The sequence below is a fragment of the Oryx dammah genome, unplaced genomic scaffold (genome assembly GCF_014754425.2).
Source record: "Oryx dammah isolate SB20612 unplaced genomic scaffold, SCBI_Odam_1.1 HiC_scaffold_23, whole genome shotgun sequence".
NCBI lineage: Eukaryota > Metazoa > Chordata > Mammalia > Artiodactyla > Bovidae > Oryx > Oryx dammah.
In genome coordinates, this window is record NW_024070207.1 from 34,382,001 (window position 1) to 34,393,810 (window position 11,810).

Consider the following 11,810-nt stretch of genomic DNA (forward strand, 5'->3'; position numbering starts at 1 on the left):
TAGATAGCATGTTGAAGAGCAGAGACATTACTTTGCCAACAAAGGTCTGTCTAGTCAAGGCTATGGTTTTTCCAGTGGTCATGTATGGATGTGAGAGTTGGACTATGAAGAAAGCTGAGCATCGAAGAATTGATGCTTCTGAACTGTGATGTTGGAGAAGACTCTTGAGAGGCCCTTGGACTGCAAGGAGATCCAACCAGTCCATTCTGAAGGAGATAAGTCCTGGGAGTTCTTTGGAAGGAATGATGCTAAAGTTGAAACTCCAGTACTTTGGCCACCTCATGTGAAGAGTTGACTCATTGGAAAAGACTCTGATGCTGGGAGGGATTGGGGGCAGGAGGAGAAGGGGACGACAGATGAGATGGCTGGATGGCATCACCGACTCAATGGACATGAGTTTGGGTGAACTCCGGGAGTTGGTGGTGGACAGGGAGGCCTGGCATGCTTCAATTCACGGGGTCGCAAAGAGTCGGACACGACTGAGCAACTGAACTGATCAGTTTTGTTTGGTCAAATTTTATTTATAACAAGATCTCTGATTTACTATCTATACATTGAAGAGAAAATGTAAAACTACTGTTCCATCTAGTGGGTAAACTCCATAGTCCAAGAACAGATAATAGAGACAACCTCTCTCCTGATGCTTAGAAGGACTGTGGACCCCCGTCTCTAGTGACTGTCATTTCCTTTCTTGTCATAGCTCTTTGCTTAGCCCTCCCAAAGTGATTTTCATCTCCTACATTTATTTCCCTAACACTCCAATATAGGTTGCTCTGGCCTGTTGCTTACACTAAAGTGCACCATCTATCTTTCTGCTTAGTCTTGATTATCAAGACTCTGCTATTTCCCTTTTTCTGGCTTCCGAGCACTACGTTCTGTGGCAAGTTCATGTGATTGAAGTGTTTTTTCCTTAGGAGTTCTTCTCCAAGAGACTCTGAGGTCCTTTCTAAGAACTGACTCCTGGCAAATATGCCTCACAGTCCTTCCAGATGTGCCCAGAGATGCCCAATTAGTAGAGTAATACCAGCTTAGACTTCAACTGGGACTATTCACTACACTTACAATAACTCTATGTCTGATAAAGATCAAGGGTTATCTCTTCTTATAGTTAACTGAGACTGAGAGGGTAAGACTTACCCAAAGGCACACTGTTGAGAAAGTAGAGAGGCAGAACTGCATTCTAAGGGTAATTTGTACTCACTAACAGGAAAACCAACCAAAAAAAAACCCAGTAAATTTTGTAAAATAAACATAATAACAAAATCACTAAACCAATTGTATGCAGATAATTTAGATATTTAATATCTTTGCATCTTCACTTTGAGCCCAGGGTCTAATCACTAGTAGATATTTACTACATACCTGTCAACTGTCTCATGGGTATGCTGACTGCAGCAGGGCCTTATCTCATGTTAACATTTCACAACAGACACTGTGGGGGATGTCAAACTAAGTATCTTCCTTTAGCTTCAAACAACTCATACTGAGTGCCAGAGATACTTTTCATAATCGAAAATGAACTCAGAAGTGGAGCCTCTAAAAGGGTCCATTAGAAACATACCAGGGCTTGAAACATTCCAAGTACAGAAGGGAAGCCATGCACATATTCATCCCCCAAATAGCCTCACAGCCCAGAGCTAGCAAAAACTGGTAAGATACTCTAGGATAGTGTGCAGCAATGACACTATCAGTCTTTTGTTAAGACTATTAAAGCACCACTTTTTCAAAAAAATAAAAAGCATTGGAAATCCAAGACTCTGCCAGCTTGTGCCCATGGAAACCATTCTGCCTGCAGAAACTGTCCCACCAGGGAACAAGATAGCATAGCTCCAAGGTGCTTCTCCAAGCAAAGTGTGAGGTCGAAATGACTTATCTAGCCCTACAATTCACTAGTGGCCCATAATTTGACCATTTTCTTCCCACAATCACTCCCTTATCCCCTAGGAAAGGAAAAAAAAATTAAACTTTAGACCCCCCAAAGCAAGGGAAACGATGAGTCGGTCTATCTGAACAAAAAATAAGTGATTGACTGGCTGACTTGTCCTGTGATAGTGGCAGAGGGGAAGGATTTATTGCTCGTCTCAGGCATCCTTCAATCTGACCTGCAAAGTGAGCAGATGTAAAGTAACCTTAGCTTGGTGCTGATGGTTTTTTGGCTCAACTCCAAAGCCACTTCCATTATTTGCATTTTACAAACAGGACACACACCTGTTTTTGCCATACCAAGGTCACTCAATATCAAGACCATTAAATCCTCTCTAAAATAAAGCCCCATTAGCAGGACTAATTAAACAATGCCTAAATACACTAAGCAGTGCTTTTGCTTTAGAAATGTTTCTTCACTGTTCTGGCACTCCTTAGCAGAAAGCTCAGAGAAGGTAATGGCACCCCACTCCAGTATTCTTGCTTGGAAAATCCCATGGATGGAGGAGCCTGCTGGGCTGCAGTCGATAGGATCACGAAGTTGGACATGACTGAGCAACTTCACTTTCACTTTTCACTCTCATGCATTGGAGAAGGAAATGGCAACCCACTCCGGTGTTCTTGCCTGGAGAATCCCAGGGACAGAAGAGCCTGGTAGGCTGCCATCTCTGGGGTCGCACAGAGTTGGACACGACTGAAGCAACTTAGCAGCAGCAGCAGCAGCAGCAAGCTAGTTGTCAATAAAGAAGAGCGTTTGCATCATTAGGTTAAAACCCTTCCTTCTCCTCCTTCAACACCCCCGTCACTTACACACACACACCACTACCACCATAAACTTAGGTCTAGACAAGTCTGGGAAAGACTTAGACTTTAAGATCTAGAGTTTGGTTTACCGTAGCAGTTAGCATTTCAGCCTATAAAATGCTTCTCTCTCATTTTCTAGCACTCCCTCTGAGCCGAAATGAGCTGCCATTCCATAATTCCACAGGCTGCGTCATTATGCATGGCTCACAGTACTTTAGGGAAAAGGTGAAATGTAAACAGTTCCATCCGAGCACACATTATCAAACAGAGCCTGCAGTATGGGCAGGCGGTGGACAACCTTGGACAGGACATCAGTGTTTAAGGTGGAAACTTCTCCCACAATACATGGCAAGGAAGGAGGAAGAAGACAAAGAATTATACCCCAAATCTCATAAAGCCAAGGCAGATTAAATTCTTACTGCTGGTGTCATCCTGTTTGTGTCAGATTTTGACAAGATAAAAGTAATTCCCTTCAAACAAAATTTTGAGATACAGGAAGGAGGCTTCTCTATCTACCTGACACCAATACAAGTAGGACTAGACAATCCTCGTGTTGTGACATGATGCTCTTAATTTTCATGGCTATAGTCCAGTCAGATTGATCTCAACATATATTGCCTGCAATGGAGAGTAGCAACATTTCATTCCATTGCTCAGGAATTTTTAATGAGTTCAGATAAAATGAGAGGAACAGGACAAAAAAATAAAAACAATGTCAGCCACCAACTCTCTACTACCCTACTTCCCAGGCAATTTTAACCCTTCACTATTTTATTAAAGTCACAATTAGCTAGATAATGCTCAATAAATAACATTCATTCCTACCTCTGTGCCTTTATTCATTCTGGTTCACATGTCTTCTTTTCAAAAGTCTTATCTTGCTGCTATATTTAGTCTGTCTCACCCTCTCCATGAAGTCTTCCTTTCCCAAACTTCTGGGGTAGTGGTTTTCAAACCCTAGCATACCTCAGAATCCCCTGTAGGGCTTGTTAAAACTAAGATTCCTGAGCCTCACCTGCAGAGTTTGAGTCGGAAAGTTTGAGGCCTGAAAATTTGCATTTCTATCAAGTTCCCTGGAATGGTGCTGATGCTGCTAGTGGTTTAGTATATCTGGCACTGGACTATGTATTTTATATATTGTCATTTATTGTTCTTCAATTGATTTATGAACATATTAGATAAGATTTTATGCTGGAATAAACAGAAAATCCAATGCAAACTGGCTTAAACAAAAAGTGGATTTATTTTCTCACTTAATTGGATCATCCAGATATTGGTTGACCCAATACTTCAATGATGTTTCAAGGACTCAATTTCCTTACATCTTTCTGCTCTGACATCCTCAGTGTCAGCTTTATCCAAAAACTGGTTCTTCTCTTGGCAATCATACAGTTGCCAGCCATGATTAAACTATATATGTCTTATTAATCTCCAGAGGGACACACAGACATCTTAGCAGCATTCCAAACAAGAGAAGTAAAACTCACCCTGATTAGGTAACCTGAAACACATAGTCTATGAAGGATAGGGGTGGATATAACAAGGAAAATATGAGTATTGTTAGGAAGAGAATGTATCCTGTAAAGGCACCCAGCAAACGTCTACTACACAACTCAGCCAGAGTATAAAATCAACTAGGGCAGTGATGACATTATCTATAGCTCTTCTACCACACAGAGAACACTCAATAAAGGGATGACTTACTGCTTTAAAAAAAAATTCTACCAATTGATCAGGATATAGCCTTAACTGAGTTCTGTTCCAGATCAACCAACTGTTTGTACTACACACAAAAAATATTGGTAAGAGCATTCTGCATTTTTCTTATATACATCTATGTAAGCAAGCAGCAGTTCAGATTTTTATGTTAAAATGGAAAAAAATTTTTTTTGTTTACCATGAGAATACCTAATTCTCTTTATTTAAAAAAAAATTTATAGAAGTACAGCTGTATAGGAAAGTGACTCAGTTATACATAAATATTCTTTTTCATATTTTCTTCCAATATAGTTTATCACAGGATATTGAACATAGTTCCCTGTGCTATACAGTAAGACCTTATTGTTTTCCATCCTATGTGATAGTTTGCATCTGCTAATCTCAAACTCCCAATCCTTCTCTTCCCATCTAATTCCATTTAAAATTAATTTTTTATCCAAAACATTCATGAAAAACTAGTTCCACAACCTCAACCAAAAGTTTGGGGTCTGACGATGTGAGTAGCTCTTACGGCCATGTACTATTGTAATTGTTAGAAAACTATTTTATATATTGAACTAAAAATCAGTTTCCTTAGAACTTTAACTCATTGATCTTCATTCTACTATTAGGGGCTATGCCAAACAAATCTTTCTTAGGGTACTGCCTGTACCTTAGGACATATGTTCGAATGTAGGTGTCTTATACACTGGAAATTAACAAGAGCATTTTTCATATGCTACTTCAAAGAAAAACAAATTTGAGAAAGCATGGTAAGTGGTTATATTAGTTTCCTGGGCTACCATAACAAAATTCCACAAACTAGGTGGCTCACAACAAAAGAAATGTATACTCTCACAGTTCTAGAGGCTAGATGTGCAAAACCAAGGTGTTAGCAGGACCCTACTCTTTCTGAAAGCTCTAGGGAATAACCTTTCCTTTCCTGTTCCTAGTGTCTGGTGGTGGCCTGCAATTCTTGGCTTTTCTTGGCAGCATCACTCCACTCTCTGCCTCCAGAATTACATGGTCTTTTTCCTGTGCTCCTCTTTTGTATCTCTATGATGGAAAAAGAGGCAAGAAAGATTCGAAAGGTAAGGACTCACATCCACCACTGTTGGCTCTGAAGATGCAGGAAGCAGGCTGCAAGCCAAGAAATGCAGGTGACCTCCACAAGCTGGGATTGTCTGTCAGCTGACAGCCAACAAGGAACTGAAAGGAGCTGAATTCTACCAATAATCTGAGTTAGCAGGAAATGGAATCCCCCCAAAGCTTCCAGAAAGGAATCCTTTGGAAAACTTTAGTCCAGGAAGAGCCTTGTCAGACTTCTGACCTACAGAACCATAAGATATTAAATTTGTGTTGTTTTGAGGCACTAAGTTTTTGGTAATTTGTTATAGCAACAATATAAAACTAACACAGTAGGTTAATAATAGTTATTTTATTATCATCATCATCATAATCTCTACCACCACCACTCACAGACCAAAAAGACAATAAGTCTCAGAATGATTAAGCATTATTCCTAAGGTCACATAGGTAGTAAGAAGCAGAGCAGGAATTTAAACAGAAGTATGCCTGACAGCAGAGGCCATGTTTATCACAATGCATCCCATGAAACAGTGAGATACCAAAGAAATAAATTTTAGAAGAAATAAAAATGACATTATTCCTGTGCATCTCAGAGTATTTACAGTGATGCCAATAAATATAGGCAGGCAGATTTTCTGATCTTTGAAAATATCTGACTTCAAAAGCAGAGTTGACTTGTAGAATAACTTTAGAATAACTGTAGCATGAGCGAATGTTTATTTGTAAACCTTCTCTCCCTTTCTTTTCCTTAATAACTCCTTCATCCCTCTCTTCAATATCCAACCAATCTAAAATATCTTCACAGAGCAAATGGCCAAGAATAGACAAAATGATCCTGAAAAGCTGAGGAGATTTGCTCCCCTCTCCAAAATCTTAACAGCTTATAAAGTGACAGTAATTAGGATGAGATAAGAAAATAGACCAATGGAATGGAGAATCCAGAAACATAAAACTTTGCATATATGAAAACCAGATATATGACAGAGTTAGCCACTAAAGATCAGAAGGGAAATAATGGGCTATTTTATAAATGGTTCTGGGCTAACTATTTATATGGATAAAAAAATAAAATTGAATCCCTGTATCACATCACACAAAATCAGTTGCAGATCAATTAAAGAAGACTTCATTTGAAACGTGAAAGTTTAAAAAAAATTTAAGGGAAAATATTTTTAGGATCTCAGGTTAGAGAAAACATTCTAAATATATCAGTAAAATGCCTATCATAAAGAAAAGACTGGTAAGTCTGAAGTATCAAATTGAGAACTTGTGTATCACAAGACACCACAAAGTAATTAAAAGGCAACTTATAAACTTAGAGGACACAAAATTATTAAGTCATATAACTGGCAAAGAATTAGTATCAGAAAGACATAAACAATCCCTATAAGGGTAAACACAAATTGTGCAATAGAAAAATGGTCCAATGATATGAACAGGTTTTTGACCAAAGAAGAATTCTAAGTGGCCTATAATACATGGGCTTCCCTTGTGGCTCAGCAGGTAAAGAATCTGCCTGCAATACAGGAGACTTGGGTTCGATCCCTGGGTTGGGAAGATCTCCTGGAGAAGGGAAAGGCTACTCACTCCAGTATTTTGGCCTGGAGAATTCTATGGACTGTATAGTCCATGGAGTTGCAAACAGTCAGACACGACTGAGCGATTTTCACTTTCTTTCACTTATAAAACATGAAAAGCGGGTGGTGAGTAGGTGGCCTGGATGCAGCCCTAGAGAAAACCTCTCTCTCTTTCTTCCCCCACCTTTTCCAGATCTTTAGTTTGGGGACAGTCCTTCTGTCCAGTCATGCCAAAGAGGAAAGTTACCTTCCAAGGTGTGAGAGATGAGGATGATATCAGTGTCCCCAAGAAAAAATTAGTGGACCCTGTGGCTGGGGTAGGAGGCCCTGGGAGCCGCTTCGAAGGCAAACACTCTTTGGACAGTGATGAGAAGGAGGAGAATGATGATGAAGGGTCCAGCAAATATGACGTGTTGGCCTCAGAGGATGTGGGAGGTCAGGAAGCAGCCACACTCTCCAGTGATGGAGGTGTGTGGATCATACTCTTCAAGCTGCAGGAGGAGATAGAGAAGGTCACTTTGAGGCTGATGGTAACTATTTCCTTAACTGGGATGCTCATATCTGAGACAGTTGGCCGGACAACATTGACTGGGTGAAAATCAGAGAGCAGCCATCTGATCAGCAGCTTCTGTCAGACTCAGAGGGCGATGACAGCTTGGCCAGACTCCAGGGAGCACCCAAGCCCTCCTGGAGGGCACTCTGGAGCTTATGCTGCCAAGAGAGACAGTGGCTGGGCACTGAGGTATCTGGGAACTTGAGGGGAAGGCAAAGGGGGCAACAAGGGGGCTAGGTAGCCCAGTTCCCCTCAGGGAGGTTACCTTCAGGATGGGGCTTATTGCTGGAAACTGGATCTTCCTGGTCACCAGTTCTAGAAATCCAAACAGACTGACTTTGACCTCTACATCTGAGCCTACTGAGAGTGGTCCCTTCTTTCCTGGACTTTGTGGAGGAGGCTCTGGCTGTGTAAGGCAGTGAGGATGTTGGGGCCCACTTTTTAGTCAACTTCCTTTTCCCAATAAAAGTCTTTAGCTGTGGGAGGGGGGTATAAGAAAAGCTGCAAACCAATTTTAAGCAGAGAAACACAAAATAAAAACATAATGATATGAATTTTACAACAAAATTTATAATAAATTAAAAGTCTGTTAATAAATGTTGGTGAAGAGGAGGAGTAACAAAACTTTTACACTCTGCTGATACATTGATATGAACTCTTTGGAAAAGCTGAATATGCTTATTCTCTATCATCAAGTAACTTCCTCTCCTATACACATACCCTAGAAAAATTCTTGAACATGTACAAGAAACATCTACAAGAATGTTTCAGGGAGGGAGACTCAAGAGGAAGGAGACATAGGTATACCTATGGCTGCCTCATGTTGATATACGTCAGAAACCAACACAATATTGCAAAGCAATTATCCTCTAATTAAAAATAAATGTAAATAAAGAGAAAAATATTTCACAGCAGCATTTATAATGCCAAAACCTGAGAACAAACCACTTATTCATCAATAGGAAAAATTTAAATTATAAAATGTTTATATTTAAAATATAAAATATTATAAAATGGAATACTTAAAATGAATAAAATACATGCAATGACATAAAAGTATCTCAGAAATATACTGTTAATGGAATAAAGAAAGTCACAGTATTATTCCATCCCTATGAAGTGAAAAACATGCAAATATAAACAATATTTTTATAAATATATATATATATACACACACACATACATATGTACGTGATTTTTAAAACTGAAAAGAACCAGAGGACGGTGAACACACAATTTAGTACAGTTCCTTCCTATCATGAGGGTACAGCAGTTTTCAGGTGCACTGATAATGCTTTATTTCTTAAGCTAGCTGGTAGATATATGGTGCTCATCTATTATTCTCTTGGATATATGACATGGTTATAAACATTTTATACATCAGTTGAGAAAATATGTATTTGAGAAGTGGTAGTCAAACTGTGCTTCATTGAACTGCCTAAAAGATGACTACAGGAGGAGGCAAAAGGATGCCAGAGGTGCGGGAGTGTTAAGGGGGAAAGACGGGACTCCCCACCTCCAACTTCACTCAGAGCAGCTGCAGCCTTCTGAATTTAGAAAAAGGTTTGAAAACCACTTCAGGTAATTTGCAAAAAAGAAGGGTGTGCACTGAGTCACAAGGTCCCCTTGTACACATATATTTGCTTATATATTACCTATTTGGCAGAAGGCCAAAGAAATCAAAAGCCTAGGTAGCAATTTGGCATATTTGGTCATGTTAGTTCATCACTCCCTTTGCAAAGTTGTTTTGTAAATAAGAATGAAAACACTTATTCTATACAGTATGAAATGAAGCTCTCACAGAAGGGTGAGCCTCACTTTACAGCAGACTAGGTTCCCAAAAGGAGGGTACAAATGACATTTCTATATAACCAGCTGTATCTTTCCACAAACAAATATGATCATTTCTAACATGTTTCGTATCCATCTTTGAGTAGTCATCACTACTGATTTTAAACATACAAATATACCAATAGAATGTAATATTTAAAGAAACAAAATGAGAAATTGAGGCATATGGGAAGGCATTTTATAATGTTACGAATCACGTCCCTAATTCATCAACGCTTTTAACTTTGAACTTTCATGTATAAATAAATGCTCTTATATACAAATACCATTATAAAGTATTCTGTATAAAAAGGATTTCCAAGTCCTACTGGATGACCCTGTATTCAGTAAAGGAACCACTCTATATTGTGCATCACAAACTAGTGTGCCAATAGTGTGGGGAGATTCAGCAGTGTGTGACAAGATTTGGCACATTTCCTGGAACAAATTCCTGGGACTTCACTATTACTCAAAGACTTTAGGGGCAGGGAAAGATTCAAGTGACTTAAGTAATCAAAAGCAGTATTTTTATTAAAACAAACATTCTTAAAAAGAAATCTATATTCATATAGTATTCTTATAATTTTAAAGTACAACTATTCAAAGAAATATCTTACTTTCAAAGGTACTTAGAACTCTGCCCCTCTTACTCTCACAGTTATAAGTTTACTCTTCACTCCCATCATGGGTTACACTTTCAGAAAAGATTGAGACGCTAAATCTACAGCATCTAGGCTTCTGCTTTCAGGTACCACTGCGCTTGCGCATGCCATCATGTACATGCATGCTTTCCTTTTTCCCCATTCCAGATTAGTCTCTTTTTCCAATTAAAGGCTGGTTCCCCTGCACCGCTCCACACCCCTCCCCCGAAGCATAACAAGAGAAGCCTGCTGCTGCTGCTGAGTCATGTCAGTCGTGTCCGACTCTGTGCGACCCCACAGACAGCAGCCCACCAGGCTCCCCCTTCCCTGGGATTCTCCAGGCAAGAACACTGGAGTGGGTTGCCATTTCCTTCTCCAATGCATGAAAGTGAAAAGTGAAAGTAAAGTCGCTCAGTCATGTCCAACTCTTCGCGACGCCATGGACTGCAGCCCACCAGGCTCCTCCGTCCATAGTAGTTTCCAGGCAAAAGTACTGGAGTGGGTCGCCTAAGCAACCTCAGAACTGAAACACTTCATATATTCATTCTCTCCTTCTGCCTGACTTTCTCAGTGGAACAGGAGTAGGTAACAAAGGGTCAAAAATAGGGTGACCTGGATGTACTTTTAATTCCTGCGTTCAGGGAAGTACAGCGCATGCGCTCCCTGGGCCAATAAGGTTGACTTCTGTTCCTCTTGTGCTTTGTGAGCGAAGTCATGGAGAAAGAAGAAGGACGCCATCTATCCTTTGAGGAGAACCAGTATGATTCCCCTGGGGGCGAAGCCTTTCGAAATGAGCGAGAATCTGTTGAAAATCTTTTTTGGGACTTTAAAATAAATATTTTAGGTAAAAAGGATGAAACCATTATACATTTCTGTGACAAATGCAAATTACCGATTAGAATCTACGGGCGGATGATTCTGTGCAAGCATGCTTTTTGCTACGCTTGTGCTATTTTACATGGAAAAGAAGGGGATATGATGTGCCCAGCCTGTGGTAATTCTGTGCAGCAAATTCAGAAGTATAGTCAAGGTTCTCTCTTTGTGTGTAGCACTGTTCAAGGATGCAAGAGATCCTATTTGTCTCAGAGAGACTTAGAGGCTCATATCAACTTCCACCACATGAGAGCTGGAAACTCTGTTCCCCATACTTAACTTGAAAATGTTCATTCAGCATTTTGTCCCACCACCAGCTAAAATCTATGATTATCTTAAAAAGCTGCCAGATAAGCATCATATGAACCATATTATACCAAAGCAATACTTTATGATACGACCACCTTCTTTGCAAAGGAGCTGCCCAAGCCACATAATCAGCCACAAGATATTCATGCTCCTACAGCACAATTAATTGTCTGTGGCTTCATCTCTACATCTTTCAATGAGTGAAGAAACTGACTCAAAAAGTTTTTTTGTCCCAACAAGAAAACAAAGCGATTTAATAACTGTTCCTATTCAGATTGATACAAATTCAGGTACCTGAGAAACACTACCTCCTGTCTCTGCAACTGCTCACCACTCTTTGAATAACAGAGTCAACCAGTGGTACTGAAGTCTCATCACACTGTGCCATCACAGTGATATTCTATACCACACTACCTCCTCTGCCATCAATATGTCATCTAAGGCCACATCATTCCCAGGCCACAGGTACTTTTCACTTGATTCATAGGCAAGTTTCAGATACGTCAGTGACTT

General features: G+C 39.8%; 2 pseudogenes; both read left to right on the top strand.

Annotated features, from left to right (window-relative positions):
- Positions 1 to 7,235: 7,235 nt before the first annotated feature.
- LOC120881538 lies at positions 7,236 to 7,963 on the top strand (annotated as a pseudogene).
- A 2,847-nt stretch (positions 7,964 to 10,810) lies between these two features.
- LOC120881540 lies at positions 10,811 to 11,595 on the top strand (annotated as a pseudogene).
- Positions 11,596 to 11,810: the final 215 nt, after the last annotated feature.